This window comes from Panulirus ornatus, chromosome 48 (assembly GCF_036320965.1).
Source record: "Panulirus ornatus isolate Po-2019 chromosome 48, ASM3632096v1, whole genome shotgun sequence".
Classification (NCBI taxonomy): Eukaryota; Metazoa; Arthropoda; class Malacostraca; order Decapoda; family Palinuridae; genus Panulirus; species Panulirus ornatus.
In genome coordinates this window covers 22,618,146-22,637,979 of record NC_092271.1, presented here as the reverse complement: position 1 = coordinate 22,637,979, position 19,834 = coordinate 22,618,146, and the positions used below count along the sequence as shown (strand labels likewise).

General features: G+C 44.4%; 1 long non-coding RNA gene across 1 annotated transcript in view; it reads right to left on the bottom strand.

Moving 5' to 3' along the window:
* Positions 1-16,826, bottom strand: part of LOC139764015 (uncharacterized) — a 112,570-nt gene extending 95,744 nt beyond the window's left edge. Inside the window, exons 1-2 of the long non-coding RNA XR_011716296.1 lie at positions 16,646-16,826; positions 16,053-16,159 (exon numbers count right to left, since the gene is read on the bottom strand). This is a non-coding gene — a long non-coding RNA (uncharacterized lncRNA). The remainder of the gene's footprint in view (positions 1-16,052; positions 16,160-16,645) is intronic.
* Between the last annotated feature and the right edge of the window lie 3,008 nt (positions 16,827-19,834).

The following is a 19,834-nucleotide window of genomic DNA, read 5'->3' as shown; positions in this document are numbered from 1 at the left end:
AAACCACACAAATATCAACTACCTTCTCGTGCTGGGGAACGCACACACACACACACACACACACACACACACACACACACACACACACACACACACACATATATATATATATATATATATATATATATATATATATATATACATACATATGTTCCCTCAAAGGTCCAGCCCTCTGTTCTTAACGCTACCTTGCTAACGCGGGAAATGGCGACTAGTATGAATATATATATATATATATATATATATATATATATATATATATATATATATATATATATACATACATATATGACACAGTACACTGGTGTCTTAATGAACAGGCTGATGCATTTACGTCAACAGATCCACGGAATATTTTTCTCTGCAAAGAGTATGACAATAGCAAAACACTGTAATCGGAAACCGATTCATCACAGCCCCATCCCATCCACCTTGAACAATGACGGGCCTCTCTCTCTCTCTCTCTCTCTCTCTCTCTCTCTCTCTCTCTCTCTCTCTCTGTGCCAGCACTGCTGTTATTAATCCCAAAAGAACTGGCGAACGTTAGGAATGCACAGGCGTACATGCACCGAATGCCTGGCCTAAGGCAGCTTCAAATGTCCTCTTGTTTTCCCGTATGACTCCATTCAACAGGTTCAGACTTCATGGTGTGGTGTTTCCACTCTGATCAGGACTGCTTTTTCCCCGATAAGGTTGACGTATATTCTCAAAGGCTTTTTCTACCTGTTTTGCATAATATCGTCAGCTGTACGATCTTTTTTTCTTCTTGTACGTAATGCACAAATATTTGGTCTTGGTTTCCACCATCTCAAATGGCCATCCGAAAAACAGAAATGAAAAAAAAAAGCAGAACACAGTATATATTTTTTTTTTTTAAGAACCAGAGATCGTGAGAGAAAATCTAAGGAGCCGAACAAGAAACGGGATGAGATGCTTTCCTTCAGGACAACAGCCAAACAGAACTTGATGCTAAAGACGCCATCATTCACGACTCAATGCAGTATGTCCCTCCTCTCACTCACTGTCATGTTTACTATAGAGGGAAACACCACCAGACGCATCTTCACTTCACTCTCAATTTATGGTAAATTCACCTCATCCACGACCAACACAGCCTCACCCACGAACAATCATATCTTCACCTCACCATCAAAGGACGCATCATGTGATGGCTCGAAACCACTGCCCTTTGAATTGGGTTTTCACAGGTCAGGTCTAAGGCCATTTTCATTATACTCTCCTATCTACCCTACCCTCGAATCGCCTGATCTTTGACCTGACCTTTAGCTGTCAAATCAAAGGCCATTTTCACTACATCCTGGTCTTGATTAGACCCTCTGGCCTGATCTTCACAAGCCATGCGTTGGACTTGACCCTCACGGGGTCAGGTCAAACTCATCTCCATTTTACCACAGTTAGAGCGAAGGTAGTTGGCAATATAGGGAGGGAGACGACCAAGTATGTCTCCTTCCTCTGGAGACAGAGCCAGACAAAAAGGATGAAGGGGCTGGATGAAGGTAGAACATGGAAGGTAACAACAGAAGGAACAGTACAGTTGCCAGAAAAACAGAAGGAACAGGACAGTTGCCAGCATCCTAGGATCCTTCCCCCTTCCACACACACACACACACACACACACACACACACACACACACACAATCAGGAACCCTCTCTAGGGAGGTCACAATATTGCCTCCTGGCCCCACCCGCCTCCTGGTGGTAATCATCCAAACACAGAGACGCACCGCCAATAAGCTCCTCCCTGGAGACCAACCCAGACCTAACTTTATTACAAATATCGTCGAGTAGTGGGCATCTTGTGGCTCACTGGGCCTCGTTCCTCGTGCCGGGGAGGCTGGACGAAGGCAGGGGAAGTAATGGGGATTGGCTGTGAGGGCAATGGCATGGGTAGGAAACTGCGCGTGTATGGGTGGGTGCAAATGGATGGGGGATCGGTGGTGGACGGGGAGGCCTGTGAGTGTAATGGGATAGGTAGGGGACTTTATGTACGAGTGGAAGTGGGCTGGCGCTGCGAAGGTAAATTGCCTGTGTACTTAAATGTTTCTTGCAACATTTGTGGTCAGTACAGGTGGGAGAGGACGGACGTGGAAGGACTATATCTGAGCGAGGAGACGTGATGCGTGGAAGAGGAAGACTACCTCATTCTGACAAAGCGTTTGGGAGTGTGGGTGTTGGGGTGTTGTGGATCGTTCAACGTCGGCGTCTACACACACACACACACACACACACACACACTGCCACTCCTCCTCCTCCTCCTCCTGCTGCTGCTGCAGAAGCCCTGAAGCCCTTCGGGATGAAGCCTTTGAAGACGGATCTCCTTCTGGACGGCACAAAGTGGGTTCTCCGGATAGGACCCTGAAGCCTCTCTCGAAGGATTTATGGCGTACGGTCCTTCAAGAAGGAATTACTGCTGCTCTTCTGTCTGGTAGTGTAGTCGGTAGTGTAGTCAGTCCGCCGTCAGCCGTGAGACCCTCGTCTCCGAAAAAAGGTATAAAGCAATCAATGATGAAAGCCAGAACGAAGGAAGAGAGGAGGAAAAGGAAGAGAAAGAGGAGGAGGTGGAGGAGGACGAGGAGGAGGACGAGGAGAATGACGAGGAGGAGGAAGAAGAGGAGGACGAGGAGAAGGGCTGGTACCCCGGAGAGCGTTACATGTAAAATCTGCTGGAGTCGCGTACGCCAAAAGAGGAAATCGTCAGTTTTGCTTTCGACAGTAGCGTCAGATGGCTAATGATGTCACTTAACGCTTCTACTGCCACGGGATGACGAGGCCCCCTGAGAGTGGCAGATGTTCGGGAGGACATGCCATCACAGCAGTAGTGTATAACATCTATTTACATTTTAATTAAAGTTCTCAGTCCCCGGACAGCCTCCTTTGAGCTGAAACGCGTAGGAAAACTACTGCTTTGGCGAAGTGCTGCTGGCACGGGTTCAAAGAGAGACGCCAAGGTTTTAATGGAGGAATATGGGATGATTTCAACGCAATAATGGTGAGCGAAGATTTTGCATAACACGGGCAAGTCCGTACCGTTTGCTCTCTTTCGTTAGTCTACAATTAACGAATGAATAATTTACATACTCTCCTGAGAGGGAAAAATATATAAGACCACCATCGGTTTCTTAGTAGATTAGTTTAGAAAACCACAAGCGCTAGAAACCATCAAAAAAAAAGAAAAAACAAGACTGGTTTATTAAACCACAAGAACCAGAAGCCTTCATCTTAACGAATGGTCGTAACATTACGACTGTATCGTAAGCAAAAACTTGACTAAACACCCATAAAAAAGAACATCGTATACTAACAAAAAGAAAACGAAAAGAAAACGTACTGGAATCAGTGATTCCTTTTGTAAATATATTTTCTGGTGATTCCCGTTTTCTCCCACTAAGGCAATACATAACCATCGAAGGATTCCTTCTGGCTCAAAATCTAGTTTCTTTGCCATACTCGTACGTCAGACAGTGTCTGATGCAAATTATTCATTCATCTCTTCTTTTTCTTTCATTGTCGTACAGAAGTCTTGAGATTTGTAACGCAAATTATTTTTTTTTTTCCCCTCGAATTCGTATTGTCTCTCAGATAGCTTCTCCTCTTTCTCAATTTCCTTTCCGATTATTTCTTTTTTTGTTTGTTTGTTTGTTTCGAAGACCACACGAAATTTTTGTGTTTTTTTTGTCCCTTGTGGGTTAAGGAGAGAAAGAATTCAAATCGACGTTGCCCCGTCTCTTAACATTATACCATGTGTTTACTAATATGTGTTTGTGTGTACACACACACACACACACCAGGTACCCATTCATCGACCAGCCCCGATTGGAGGATGAATACCTAGGTTGGATGTGGACCCACCTCCGCGTCCGAGGTTCGAACCCATGCGGGTACGACCCCGCGCGCGAGTTCGCACTGACTCATTATAACACTAGCCACTACACCACAGAGGTGTGTGTGTGTGTGTGTGTGTGTGTGTGTACAAGAATCTCAAAATATCTAATTAGACACCACAAGAACACACACACACACACACACACACACACACACACACCTAGCGATATATGAAAGGAAGAAGGAAGCCACGGCTGTCCCCGCCTGCTGCTGGGGAATGTCCACTCCTTTCCACAACGCTGGTTCCTGATGACACTCTAGAGAATGTTCAACCCCCTCCCCCTTCTTCTCACACCCCTCCCACCCTTTCCTTAACCCCAGGTCACGTCCGCGCTAGGCAACAAGGTCTTATACACACACACACACACACACACACACACACACACACACAACGACATCAAAGACCTCTTGGCATGAATGACCATCGTCTCACGAGATACTCCCCCCCCGCCCCCCTAAAAAAAAGGAAAAAAAAAATCTTAGGGTTGTACCCAGAATTCGCCACTTGCGCCTCTGTAGGTTCGGTAGGGCGAGGGAAAAAAAGAGATTGAAAAGAAAATTTTACTTCCTACTTGCTTTTTTCTAAAGATACATTTCACGTACGGGTAATGGGTCTAAGGATGTGTCTTAATGGACTCTGCCGTACAGTCTTATGCTTGGGTTGTGTTGCAAAAAGGCAGTCTATAATGAGCAGGGTTTTCACCGATTCTGGCTTAAGCGAAGTTCCAGGGTCGAGGGGGTCAAGATATTCTGATGTTTATCATATTTTCTTTCTATATCTTGTGGATAAATGAAAGCAAAGATGTTTCTTCTTTTTGGAATAATAGCAGATCCGCGCCTTCAGGGCTCTTGTCTGCGAAAGAACGGCGGAATGGCATCGTTCAGTGGTATAACCATTCACCCCCACCGTATCTCCTACTTGAAAGCATCCCGTATTGCCGGGACAACTCTCCCGCTCGACGGCAACATTTTCTTTCCGAAAACATATCACTCCAGCAGTCAACAAATTTCTAATCCTCGTAAGAAAATGGATAAACTGTTGCCAGCTACGTTATGTGGTGGGGGTTAGTCATCATGCTTCTGCCAATTCCCTCGACTTATCAACAGACACGGTAGCGCTTTTTTTTTCTTTCTTTCTTTTTTTTTAAATATAGACTTTAACTAATTCATGTTTGCAAAGTGTCATATCCAATCGTTTATCATACCAACTGTCTCAAGTGATCGATGATCCGATGAAAAAAAAATGAGAAATTACTTACAAGTCACAGAGACAGAGAAGCAAAATCACACATACACAAACACATACATATATCAAGAAATTATGACAAGTCACAGAGACAGAGAAGCAAAATCACACACACACAAACACTTACATATATCAAATGCACCTCTTAACCCTCACAACCACTTCTATAATCCCCCATCCATCATAGGTTTCCCCATAACCACATGCCACATACCCTTTTCCCTCCTCCCTCCATGACGCACCTCTTCATTTCGTCCATAAAAGTTTGTTGAACTTCGTGACTCGTTCCCGGTCTGAATAAATACTTCGTCCCCTGGAAATATGCAGAGTCAATGTGGGCGGGACACACACACACACACACACACACACACACACACAGAGGCACAAGCTGGTGGAGAACCCAGGAGACAACACTTCATGGTAAATTATAATTACTGTAAGAAAAAAAGAATATAACTTTTCACTTATATTTTTCCCTCCTCCCTTCTGTCTCTCCTTCATAAGTTGTTGGTATTTTCCTAAAGTTTCCAGGGTCGCTGGTGTGTCTGAGGGTAGATCGAGGAGCACCTTGAGGTGTCAAGGAGGAGGAGAGTTGCCAAGGAAGAGGAGGAGGAGGAGGTTGCTACTGGTAAAGGAGCACTTGTTACAGAACCTAAGGTGAGCTGTTCTTGCTTTAGATACGTTGTGTGTGTGTGAGTGAGAGAGAGAGAGAGAGAGAGAGAGAGAGAGAGAGAGAGAGAGAGAGAGAGAGAGAGAGAGAGAGAGAAAAAAAAAAGAGAGAGAAAGACACGATTCTGTTTGGCGGAGAGAAAAAATGCTACAGAAAGAGAATAGCCGTAAGGATGACATTCCGGCAGATTGCTGCAGTATAACGACCTACATCGATCCCTCTTTCCCCGACCCAATGCGGGTCGCCACCGCCACTTGACGCTGAAGTGCGACACTCAAAGGAACACTGGCCCTCAAGCGGAGACTTCCACAGATGTACTACCAGTGTACTGGAAAAAGAAATCCGTATAGAATATATATTTGATAAAGAGGGAAACTGAAAAAAAAAAGATACTAGGAAAAGAATAAGGAAAAGAATAAAAGTCTTATGGTACAAAATACAAGGATTCCAAGGGATATAGAAGCGACCGGGAGGCTGAGGCGTATATATATAATATATATCCTGGAAAAATCTTAGAAGAGGAATGGAGGAGGAGGAGAAAGAGGGAGGAGAGGGGGAGGAGGAGGAGAAAGAGGGAGGAGAGGGGGAAGGAGGAGGAGGATGAGGTGGGAGGAGGAGTGTAACAGCCTGGTAGAACATGGACACATGAACCGGCAGTAAAACAAAAGACATATCGACTGTAGCAGCTACAAGGTCTCGTTCAGGGCAAGGCCACACCCCTGCCCTTGTACAGGGCAAGGCCACACCCCTGCCCTTGTAAAGGGCAAGGCTACACCCCTGCCCTTGTACAGGGCAAGGCCACATCCCTGCCCTTGTGCAGGGCAAGGCTACACCTCGCTGACCTGTTATTCTCCAGTCATACTCATATATTATTCAACATGTTTTGCTCTCTATTTGAAAACTGGACACGAACGAATGAAACTCCCTCCCTAAACCTCCACACACACACACACACAAACACACACACAAACACACACACCAGCCCTCACTGAACAAGGCTGATCGGCATTTCTTCTGTATTACTTACCAAATATAAATGACAACCTTCATCAAACACACACAAAAAAAAAAATGTTTTACACAGAAAACGAAATCCCTTCGGTAACCAATCCGCTGCACTTTCCATCCTGGGAACACACGCCTTCTGTATCCACCAGGAAGGGTAGGAGGAACATGTATTTGTTCCCATGTGTAACAGATGACCCAAATGACGCCAGCACAGCTGGTCTGGCCGAACCCCCGTCTCCTCTCCCACCCCAAACACACTCAGCATATTCCATCCTCCCACCTCGTTGATAAAAGACACACTCAAGCCTCGAGTTATGGCCCCCATTATTTACGGCGTCAGATGCGATGTTAAGTCTCTGTATTGATCGCAGCCAGGCTACAATCTCTGGACGCCCATCTTGCCCAGCGAACCTTCTCCCCAGCGTCCATTACCAAGGATGAACAAGCCCATCTACCTCACTCCTGCTGGTATGTGTTGTACCCTGAGTCTCACTAGGAATTTAAACTTGCTTCCTGAAGCTAAGAGATGTTCTTTGAAACGCCCTTTGGATAGGATTCCCTCGCGTGAAGGATGAAGGATAAGATTTCCCCCGTAAGACTGAAGGTGTAGGACGCTGTCAGGAAGGACCACTTGTACTACAGTACAAGTTATCTCTGTACTATAAGGACTAGTATCGTCTTGAATGGCAAGTTTGTACTTACATCTTCATCTCTGACGTATGAACTCCAGTAGCTTTTCTGTGTTACTAGTGTCTGTATTGCCTGGTTACTAGTGTCTGTATTGCCTGGTTACTAGTGTCTGTATTGCCTGGTTACTGGTGTCTGTATTGCCTGGTTACTGGTGTCTGTATTGCCTGGTTACTAGTGTCTGTATTGCCTGGTTACTAGTGACTGTATTGCCTGGTTACTGGTGTCTGTATTGCCTGGTTACTAGTGTCTGTATTGCCTAGTTACTAGTGACTGTATTGCCTGGTTACTGGTGTCTGTATTGCCTGGTTACTGGTGTCTGTATTGCCTGGTTACTAGTGTCTGTATTGCCTGGTTACTAGTGACTGTATTGCCTGGTTACTGGTGTCTGTATTGCCTGGTTACTAGTGTCTGTATTGCCTGGTTACTAGTGTCTGTATTGCCTGGTTACTAGTGTCTGTATTGCCTGGTTACTGGTGTCTGTATTGCCTGGTTACTGGTGTCTGTATTGCCTGGTTACTAGTGTCTGTATTGCCTGGTTACTGGTGTCTGTATTGCCTGGTTACTAGTGTCTGTATTGCCTGGTTACTAGTGTCTGTATTGCCTGGTTACTAGTGTCTGTATTGCCTGGTTACTGGTGTCTGTATTGCCTGGTTACTGGTGTCTGTATTGCCTGGTTACTGGTGTCTGTATTGCCTGGTTACTAGTGTCTGTATTGCCTGGTTACTGGTGTCTGTATTGCCTGGTTACTAGTGACTGTATTGCCTGGTTACTAGTGTCTGTATTGCCTGGTTACTGGTGTCTGTATTGCCTGGTTACTAGTGTCTGTATTGCCTGGTTACTAGTGACTGTATTGCCTGGTTACTAGTGTCTGTATTGCCTGGTTACTGGTGTCTGTATTGCCTGGTTACTGGTGTCTGTATTGCCTGGTTACTAGTGTCTGTATTGCCTGGTTACTGGTGTCTGTATTGCCTGGTTACTGGTGTCTGTATTGCCTGGTTACTAGTGTCTGTATTGCCTGGTTACTGGTGTCTGTATTGCCTGGTTACTAGTGTCTGTATTGCCTAGTTACTAGTGACTGTATAGTTGTGCATTTTCTCCCTGTTGTTGTGAGCATCACTGCGCTGTACTGATAAACTAATCTTGTTGAGAGGCAATTTTCTCCCTAATCCTCTATTGCCAGACTATAATCGCCCTCACTGTTAAGAAATACTCCTCCTCCTCCTTCTCCTCTCCCGGTAATAACTAAACATATTCTCCCTATTATGGGCTGATACTCCCCCTGATTTTGTGATGTTGAACCATGTATTTTCCCAGGGAATAAATGGGCACTTCATCTTCTCCCACGATTGTAGACTTTATTCTCCCTTTTTTTCTTTAGGTGATTTACTCCCTAAACTGTTATACTTCCATATTATATTCTCACTGTTATATCCTGACACGTCTCTTGGAGTTGTACTGTTTTATTCTATGTTCTCCCTGGCACTCCACATCGTTCTCCCTGAACGTAATTTTTCTCCCTGCTGCCATAACCCTTGAATGTACTAATAATCTCCCTGTTTCTGTGCCACCAGGTTATATCTTCCTTAGTGCCTAGTTATGCCTCTCTGCCTTCTGTGCCACAAACACAATACATTCAATGGTGCCAAGCAAAACCCCTCCCTGGCTCTGTGCCACTCAACCATATTCTCTCTAACACGATGCAATATCCTCCCTGCTTCTGTGCTACCAATCTTTATCATCCTTGAGACCATGCTGTCTATCCAGGATGTGTTCTCCCAGCTTCCATGTGAGTTCCTGTCTGCTGTTCACTGCTAAGAACAGTTAGTCTGAACAGCTCGATTATTACGTGGACAGTGTCTGAATCTGTCATCTAGAGGGAGTCCTGTCTGTAGACAGCAACACGAACAGTATGAGAGGGAGTGAGCAGGAGGAGACGGTATAGAAGGAGCGTGAAAGAGATGGTGTAGAGGGAATGTGAGGGAGAAGATGGCGTAGAGTGGGTATAAGGGAGTAGATCGTATAGAGGGAGTTTGAGGGAAGAGATAGTGTCGATAATGAAGGGGAAGGAGATAGTGAATACATAATGAAGTGCGTGTGTGCACGTTTGTATGTGTGTGTGTGTGTGTGTGTTTCAGTGCCCTGAAGCATGTGTGTTCCTTTCTCACTATATCCATACCAACGTTTTTTAGACCTACATCATAACCGTGGATTACGGAATACTTTCAGATGTAAAATTATCGTTTCAACACCTACCCTCTAAGGTCAGGGACGGGGAGGGAAAGGAGTATATCGTCTGTCAGTGACGGGGGATGGCGCGAGTTGTACCTACATATCTACTACACTCCTGAAAATGCTTTGGGGGGATAGGGAGCTTAATGGGAGAGAAAACGAAATTTCCTCACGAATACGAAACTTTGAAAATGTGGTAATTAGATTTACCTTTGAACACCAGACTTCTCCTCACTGGAAGGGAGAAAAGATTAGGAAATATTCAGAAATACTCAAATGAAAGCGGGAATCTCTCTATGAAGAAAAGGGACATGTTGACATTACTGTTTCCATCCCTCGTACCATGCTTCATCCTCATCTCTTCTGGTATCTCAGTACACAGGCCTCTTCCCCCAAGCACTCTCAGGCACGTACCGTCGCGCCCACGGGTCGTAACGTTAGTCTCAAGGTATCGTAACTATGTCCTCCATGCCTGTACCGTCGAGCTCAGAGATAAAGCTGACAGTCAAAGATAAGGCTGATAGTCAAAGAGCATTACCTTGACAACACTTCGTCCACCATACTTGACAAAACTTCGTCCATCATACTCGACAACACTTCGTCCACCATACTTGACAACACTTCGTCCATCATACTTGACAACACTTCGTCCACCATACTCGACAACACTTCGTCCATCATACTTGACAACACTTCGTCCATCATACTTGACAACACTTCGTCCACCATACTTGACAACCCTTCGTCCATCATACTTGACAACACTTCGTCCATCATACTTGACAACACTTCGTCCACCATACTCGACAACCCTTCGTCCATCATACTTGACAACCCTTCGTCCATCATACTTGACAACCCTTCGTCCATCATACTTGACAACTCTTCGTCCATCATACTTGACAACCCTTCGTCCATCATACTTGACAACCCTTCGTCCATCATACCTCCTTATATAGACTTCCCAGAAGAGAGTATGTACACATCACATTCTCTGTCAGGTATCCATTTACTCGACCAACACCCTGGGGGAGGATGAACAGCTGGGTTTGGATGTGGATAGACCGTTACCAACAGAAACACTGACACACAACTTAGAAATTCAAGGACCATCATCCTCTTTTCCTCTCTCTCTTTCATCAGGTGGGCATATCAACTACACGACTCAGTTCAAAAATACAAGCAGGTTAATTGGTTAGGTTAGCTACACACGTGATGTACCAACATAAAAAAAAAGTATATATTGTCATGAAGGAACTGAACGAACGCCGTAAAATACATCAGTCAACAACAACAATAACAACAACAACTGTTGGTAGGAAAGGGTCCGTCCGTCCGTCTTGGGGACACACTTAGGACCATGGGAGATTTTCTGACCACCCCCTCCCTCTCCCTCAAACCTCCTCTGACCCCCCTTGTGGTCCACCTCTTATAAGAGTGTGTCTTTACCGTGGACGTTCGCATACCCGACCTGGAAGAGGGACATTCCCAAGACTATGATAGAGTCGTAGTGCAGGAGCGAGTGACGACGACCCGTGTTACCCCACGCGTCATTAGATATGGTAGGAGAGAGAGAGAGAGAGAGAGAGAGAGAGAGAGAGAGAGAGAGAGAGAGAGAGAGAGAGAGAGAGAGAGACGGACGGCACGGGGGGCGGGCCAGCAGCAGCCAAAGTAAACACACGAAGACAACTCAATGGTCGAATCTTATTAGGGTTTCGATATTCTCCCCTTCATCTTAAAATGGGACAGGTTCCTCCACGAGCGATCGTGAGGACGAGAACGCCAGAGAGAGAGAGAGAGAGAGAGAGAGAGAGAGAGAGAGAGAGAGAGAGAGAGAGAGAGAGAGAGAGAGGAACAACTCTCTCCCCCTCCACACACACACATACTCTCACTCACTTGGTTGACAGCCTCTCCACCTCGTGTGAGACATGAAGATCAGAAAGCCCGGCACAGTAGCAGCTCAGCCTCTTGTGATATTGGACAAGCTGTCTGGCTCCCTGTCTGGCTCCCTGCCTGGCTTCCTCCCTCCCTCTCTCCCTTACCCACAGGGGCCTCGGAGGTCTAGGGAGAGACACACCCGCTGCCTGTGTTCTCAGAACTCCATAATTACTTTCCTTTGCTACTCTTTAAAGCCCTTCTTAATGGGTTTGAGGAGGAGGTGGTGGGAGGGAGGGAGGGAGGAAGGAGGGAGGAGGATAAAGGGTAAAGGGAAAGAGAATGGCGTTTGTTTCAACATTTTCTGAAGGTCGGAATTTTTGCTTATAATTGAGATCTTTGTGGAGACTTTGAGAGAGGCGGATATCATGTAACAGCTCGATACAAACTTCTTATTTATTTATCCTTATTCCCAGTTTCTGTCCTCTATCTTGCAATCATTAAATATTCGTTTAAATGGTATACAGTTTACAAACACTTGTAAGCTATATATATATATATATATATATATATATATATATATATATATATATATATATATATACTTACTGTTCACGCAGTTATTCTTTCACGAACAAATCAAATTGTAAAAGCGCTCACGTACTTCTCCCGTTTACAGACGCTGTAAACACGATGGACAGTATACTATATTTTACAAATACTGCAGCAAACACTTGCCTTCCGTATTTACGTTGTTTATACGTTTACAATAACGGTATGTAAACATAGCCTTCTCCTGTCAACAAGGGACCATTTTACAGACACTGCCGTCAACACAATGTGTGACCACACTAATCCGTCGACCACACAGAGCAATGATCCTACCATACATGATTTATAAACGAACACAAACAAAAAAAAAGGTGTTCGATAAACACTGGTTCAGTTAGGCCTCCTGAGATGCTATCTTTTTTTTTTTCTTTTTTTTTGCACAAAAGGTTTCGAATTCAAAGACTCGAACTTCAAAGCGGGGGAGGAGATTCCAATTATGATGGCGAGAGCATCTTGTGTGTGTGTGTGTGTGTGTGTGTGTGTTCCCTGTGAGAGCATAAACAGGTAGCATGGTAATTGGATTTGGTCTTGGGAGTTTGGTTAAGGCAGCGAGAAGGGAATGGTACGAATCCTTCCATGATGAGGAGGAGGGAGAGGTATCCTGCAATTCCTCACTGTCCTCAGATGTCGAGGGGTTAACTGAAGATTAATTTCATTCAAAGCTTCAACGAAGATTAGATGGGAAGTGTCTTCTAATCTCTTAAGGACAACGGTACGATCCTTGAGCACGACGGTGCGATCCTTGAACACGACGGTACGATCCTTCAGCACGACGGAACTACCCTTGAGCACGACGGTGCGATCCTTGAACACGACGGTAGGATCCTTCAGCACGACGGTACGATCCTTGAGGATGACGGTACGACCCTTGAGCACGACGGTGAGATCCTTGAACACGACGGTAGGATCCTTCAGCACGACGGTACGATCCCTGAGCGCGACGTTACGGTACGATCCTTGAGGACGACGGTACGACCCTAGAGCACGACTGTACGACTCTTGACAATGTCCTGTAAACGAGTGATCACCCATTTACAAGACACACACACACACCTACACACACACACACACGTTTTACAACACACACAGATATCCCCAGCCGCTATACTTTTACAGAAGACATCCCCAAAAACTTTCCATCGAAATAACGGCATCTTTGCGAAGAAAACAGTGATACACATAACAACAGAGGACATGGAACAAGAACTGTGTGACGGTATAAACACACGAGCCTGGGGGTTCCCCTTCCTCCAAACACTCGTACTAACTTCCATACGACCATTATAAACAAACAGCTTAAAGACGCTACTGCAAAAGGGGGGGGGGCCCTCCATAACAGCCAAACGGAACAACTGTAAAGGCTCATGTGACACTGGAGCACACGTGAGGCTAACAGTGTCATTTTTCCTCCCTTATGTGTATGCGTGGCTCTCCCCCTTTTAGTGCCTCCTTAAAGAGGGCGTTTCCCTAAACACTGCGACGCGGCGTATTACCCCAAAAGTTGTGGAGGAGGAGAGAGAGAGAGAGAGAGAGAGAGAGAGAGAGAGAGAGAGAGAGAGAGAGAGAGAGAGAGAAGGAGGCCATTTCCCTCCCTAACGTCTTAAAATGAATATAACTTTGGGGGGGAGAGGTCGTAGGTTACGAGACTGGTTACGAGGCCTTACTCGCGAGTAAGATCACTATTCTCAAGCAGAGTTTTTTTTAGGGCAGGTTAATAGGCCAACCTCCTAGGCCAGCCCGGGAGGATAAATCAAAACAGAATTTTCGAAGTATTTATACACAGAATATTCCCCTCGCTCCCCTACATGCAAGACATGATATCCACAGTGTCTTCTCCTTGAGGTAATGTCTCCTCGATTGATCCCTCGTAATATACTGCCTCTGAATAAAGTTCCTGGTCTTCGACGTTCGGGTATTTGGTAAAGTTCTGGGAATATTCCCCCACCAGATGACTGACCAAAGAGTTTTTTATGCATCAAGGAATCAAATGGGAGTCATTCAGGTACGCTCAAGGTGCAATGATTACGACTGACAACGTTTGTAAGAACCAGATAATAGTAACTACATATCGAGTCCTGTTACCCACGTCTTTCTAAGAGAAAAATCAAAAATGTTTCCTATCTATTGCCCAAGGGTAAGGCCAAACTCTTTAATGCCGTTGATAAAGTGATTTTCACACAGTAGAGACATCAAACACTCACAAGTCAACTGCCAAGTACTTTACCTTACAATACAAACACACTTATCAACACTTCTTGACCTGCGGTTTCGGCCGGTGGACATGACTGACTTCCTTGGCGCTGCAGGAGGAGGAAACACCCCCACCCCTCCTACAGAGCAGTATCCTTTCACAAAGGGGGTCCAGCTAAGGTGTGGTAGTGGTGTAATATCATACTACAAGGTTCCATTCAAATTCTACACCTGATGTCACTCCAAGTCTTAGAGGATAAATGAATAAAACATTTCAAACGTGTACGACCTGAAGGAAGAAAGATGAGACGGAGGTATAATTCCTGAACGAAAATCCCACACACGAAAAAGACACAAGCTGCAAGAAAATGGTATGACAGCCCCGTTTTTCCGGTTGGAATTTAAAGAATATATATATACAAAGAACACAAGTTGGTACCTTGATAAACAAATAAACAATGACGAGGAGAAAATAACTAACTAAACTACAAAATTATTTCCCCAAGTCGAATCAAATAACAAAACTAAGAGAAATATTATATAAAGCATATATATATATATATATATATATATATATATATATATATATATATATATATATATATATATATATTCCTGTGTCTGTGCCTTTCGAATTCATGACCCTCCATTCAGAAAAGCTGTACGTAAATACTAATTAACTTAGCCATTATGGTTAGAGTGACGACGCAAATACCTGTTCACGACCTTCGTGTTGCCCTTGAGCACGACGCGCTAGTCCTAGAGTGCGATGGAACGACGCCTCTTCAACATAATAGTATTATCCTACAGTAGACCGTTCGACCATTGAGCATAGTGGTATAACCGATGGGTATTGACCTCTTAGCCTTTCACCTCACCCTAGAGGTTAAAGGTCAGGTTACCATACAATAGGGTCGTAATATCTGTTGTGTTTAATGGTCAAACTACTCCCGATTGACAATACAACTACCTTGACAATATAGTTACTATGGCAGTATAGCAATAGTAATAATCTATAGTCACTATGTGTACCATCGTACTCAAACGGGGTACATTCGTCGTGCTCAAAGGTCGTACCAGCGTCGTGCACGACCGGTCCTCGTACCAGCGTCGTGCACGACCGGTCCTCGTACCAGCGTCGTGTACGACCTGTCGTACCAGCGTCGTGCACGACCGGTCCTCGTACCAGCGTCGTGCACGACCGGTCCTCGTACCAGCGTCGTGCACGACCAGTCCTCGTACCAGCGTCGTGCTCGACCGGTCCTCGTACCAGCGTCGTGCACGACCGGTCCTCGTACCAGCGTCGTGTACGACCTGTCGTACCAGCGTCGTGCACGACCGGTCCTCGTACCAGCGTCGTGCACGACCGGTCCTCGTACCAGCGTCGTGCACGACCGGTCCTCGTACCAGCGTCGTGCTCGACCGGTCCTCGTACCAGCGTCGTGCACGACCGGTCCTCGTACCAGCGTCGTGCTCAAGGGGTATATAACACGATTCCCTCACCTTCATCGAACGTGTTCAGGATAGACTTTACAAAAATTTAAAATCTCTTCATCATCATCCTTACCTTTACAGTCGGGAGAAATATGGAATATTCACATAATTAAATGAAGGTAAAACAGCTCTTACCTTTATCCCTTGGGAAGGAGTCTACATCTACGTTCCTCACACAGCTGTAATGTAGCAAGGGACCGTTATGTAGCAGGGAAACACTGGAACACAGTCCCGCACGCTCCCTACGGAGGAAGTAAGAAGGGATAAGAAGCCTTGCATATCAACATATTGTCTTAAATATTTATGGAATTAACTAGAAAAACGATTTAATAAAAAAATCCTATCCTACTTTTAACCTTACTTTATTAGAATATTCACTATCAGTCCTTGATAATCACCTTAATTCATATAGATCACTTTATATAAGTTTTCCCTACGGTAAATTAGAATACGTCAAGATCACTGGACACCATAATTTTGGATATGATCTGCAATGTTTACCTTTTGACCTTTTAACACTTGTCGCTGCCAAATCCACCAATCATTTCACTGCCACTCTATTTCAACTGAGCTCTAATTTCCATGAGATATCCTCAAAAATATCATAATAAACTATTTTCACTATCCATGTAATGTTATTCGACAGCTAAATAAAGTATTTCATGTTTAAATACGTCGTCAAAATTCGAGTAGATCCATTGTTAATATAGCGCCATTTGGCAGCTTACCTTACGTGCTGGGTGATGGGCAAAACTATTCCACACACAACAGTTCAGGCCACGCACACCATGTGTTGCTGTCAGTAACACCTAGATCAACACTCACTTGACTTGCTAGCACTCACGAGTGTTTTCAACACAAGAGAAAAACGTCAAAACTCTGGAGACTTGAAAGAGATTCCGTCCGTCATTCTCTACTGTCCTGAAAAATATGACAACTGATTCACTGAAGCGCAATGCTTCGAATTGAGCTAATGAGTTCCAGGTGAAACACATGAACGAAGCAAAGCGGTTCGAATGAAGCATCTTAGGCGGGGGAAAGTTAGTTAAGACGCGTAACTTTATGCCGATACGAAGTGATGGTATTACCAAATCCAGGCAATTTTTATGATTACTTTAAGCGTTGGCTTTCCTTACCATGGTTTATGATATGTTTGTACACCACCAGACATATATAAAGAACTATATTGGTTAATCTTTCTCTGAGTAAGAGAAGGTAAACTATCGTTGCCTGGTGTGTAAATAAATGTGCTGCTGCCAGGCGTAAGAAGAGAAAAGTTGCTGTTAAACAGAAAAATAAAATAAAAGATCATGTAATAAAATTGAGATAAAAAATGGATAGGAAAACGAAATAAAAGCATAGTGATAAATCACTACATAAAAAAAATGACAGTTTGACATACAGGAAGAAGTGGAAGTAGATGTGCGGACATTTGAGTAGCGACACAAATACAAGAGCTACAGTTAGCGGTGAAATATATCCTGGCCTTACAGGCAACTGTGACATAACAGGAAAATACACGAAGCTAACCTCGCTCCTCTAACGACCTAGCTAATCAGTCAGTTACATCAACAACATCTATCACCGAGGCCTAAATAGGGCCACCAATATGTCGCAGTTAAAGTGGAACAAAGTAATAAATGTGTCCTATGGTGACAAACACGTCTGGCAGTGCCTAGTACCGCCAGACAGTACCGCCCATTTAGCGACTTTGCCGTTAAATTTAGCGAATTCCATTTATGGCGTTCTAGCGACATAGCGAGAAATTTGGAGATTTTCTATATAATCTAACTATTGTATAGGGAGTCTTATGCTGACAATAGAACTATTACTAAACCTTCATAAACCCCTATACAGTAAATGACATACACTGAATCCCAGATCAACCCACAGCATACCACAAGCGTTTATGATTACGTAAATGTATTTCACCTAATGAGTAAATAAGCCAATGAATGGTTCATTAACTGTTTTGGTTACACTATAATTCATATGGTTCACACACACACACACACACACACACACACACACACACACAATACGTGTATACACTAATAAACAAACTAGCCAATCCGAGGTGGCAACATTAAGATAGGCAGATGGTATCGTACGTCTGACAACCGACCATGCGAGGTAGGATACCCACCAACCAACTCAACCTAATCATTGAATCAACCTAACTTATCAACTTTAACCACATAACCTAACCTAGCCTCAACGATGCTGCCAAAAGGACCTAAGCAGCACTCCACAATGTAAATGGGAAATGCCCAATGGCAAAAATATCGAATATGTGTAAGCGAAAATGACGTTGAACAGAAAATGGAATAAACGCATCCACTGGAGCTGATCAACTCTCGGCGTTGTGGTGTATACCAAATTGGTCCAGGTAATCAACCATTCAATTAACCCTCGTGGCTTCATGGCCATTAAGGAATCGAAATATCTTTATCACCGTTGTGAGCGGTGTATTACCAGTTAGTGAGGGAGGGTTAGAGAAGGCTGCAAGCCAGCCAAGCCAACCAGCACTTCAGTGGCTGTCGTATATCACTCCTATGGTCCTGGTACATGTCTTTTCCATCTGCTTCACCCACACTGTGAGAGGGATAATAGCTTTCAGTCCACAGACATGCGTCTCTCTCTCTCTCTCTCCTCTCTCTCTCTCTCTCTCTCTCTCTCTCTCTCTCTCTCTCTCCTCTCTCTCTCTCGTAAGTCCAAGCACGCAAACTTCATTTCGACTCTCTTATCTCGTGCCATACTAACGCCTGGCACATCTGGGCATGAATATGTGATGAGGTGCCAGTACTCCCTGCCTCACCTCGGCTCGTTCTGAGGTGAGAGAACTCCTTCTTTTCGTCATTAAGTAGACATAACTTGAACCCAACCATCAGTGAAGCATGTTTTAATCTCGCTCTTGAAGCCAAAGTTATTTACTCTGATGGTGTGAGTGGATGTAGGATTTTCTAATTACGATAGTGCACTATGTAAATTTTTCGTTAACGCATTATATCATAGTGAAGTATGTTCAATAATCTGGAATATAAAGTAAGGAAATGATTGAGTCTTTCTTCGCGAAGCTTTCTCCGTTTTCTATGGCGAATACCAAAGAGCCAATCTTTATTGCAAGATGAACAACGCAGGCGGCTGTTCACCCTATATAAACCACTGTCTTAAGTGTGCGTCGGTCTAATTTGAGAGTGTGTTGGTCCAATTCAATTACAAGTGTGTCAGTAACGGTTCGGATCACACAGTTTTTTCAGAGTGAGTTTGCCCGTTTCGAAGCACTGGTTTTTGTAAGGGTAATTTTGTCGAGTTCGAAACATCGTTTCATAAATAGGTTCATATCGAACCACTACTTCGAAAGGTTGATTAGCCTTTATGAATCACAGACTCTTGTGGGATTTCCACACCTGCTCCCCCACATGCTGCTGGCCTTGGTAATGCATAGATGATCAGAGTTTTGCTCTACTCTCTCTCTCTCTCTCTGGTAAGGGCAAAAAATCATGCTTCATTTTCCCGTATCTCTCTCTCTCTCTCTCTATTCACATACGTTTGTACATTGTACGTGCTAGTGAAGTACTGGCGTTCGAGACATCAACAACAAGAACAGTTTGATAAATCACTATTTTTGATATTCTTTTTTTTTTCCGTTTATATTTAGGGAATATTTTTTGTTGTCAATAGCTACTGGTGACGAAAGGCTCTATCTACGAGCGAGAGACGTACCTACCTACGAGGTAATTTTGGCCCCTATGAGCCAGGGGAGGCGGTCGGCATCCGCCCGCAGAGAGAGAGAGAGAGAGAGAGAGAGAGAGAGAGAGAGAGAATCCTAGGCTCGATCATGGCAGTGTTCGCAGTCCACCTCGGGCGGTGGTGGAGAGGGGAGGGGCGAGTTCATTCATGTTCCACCCATCACC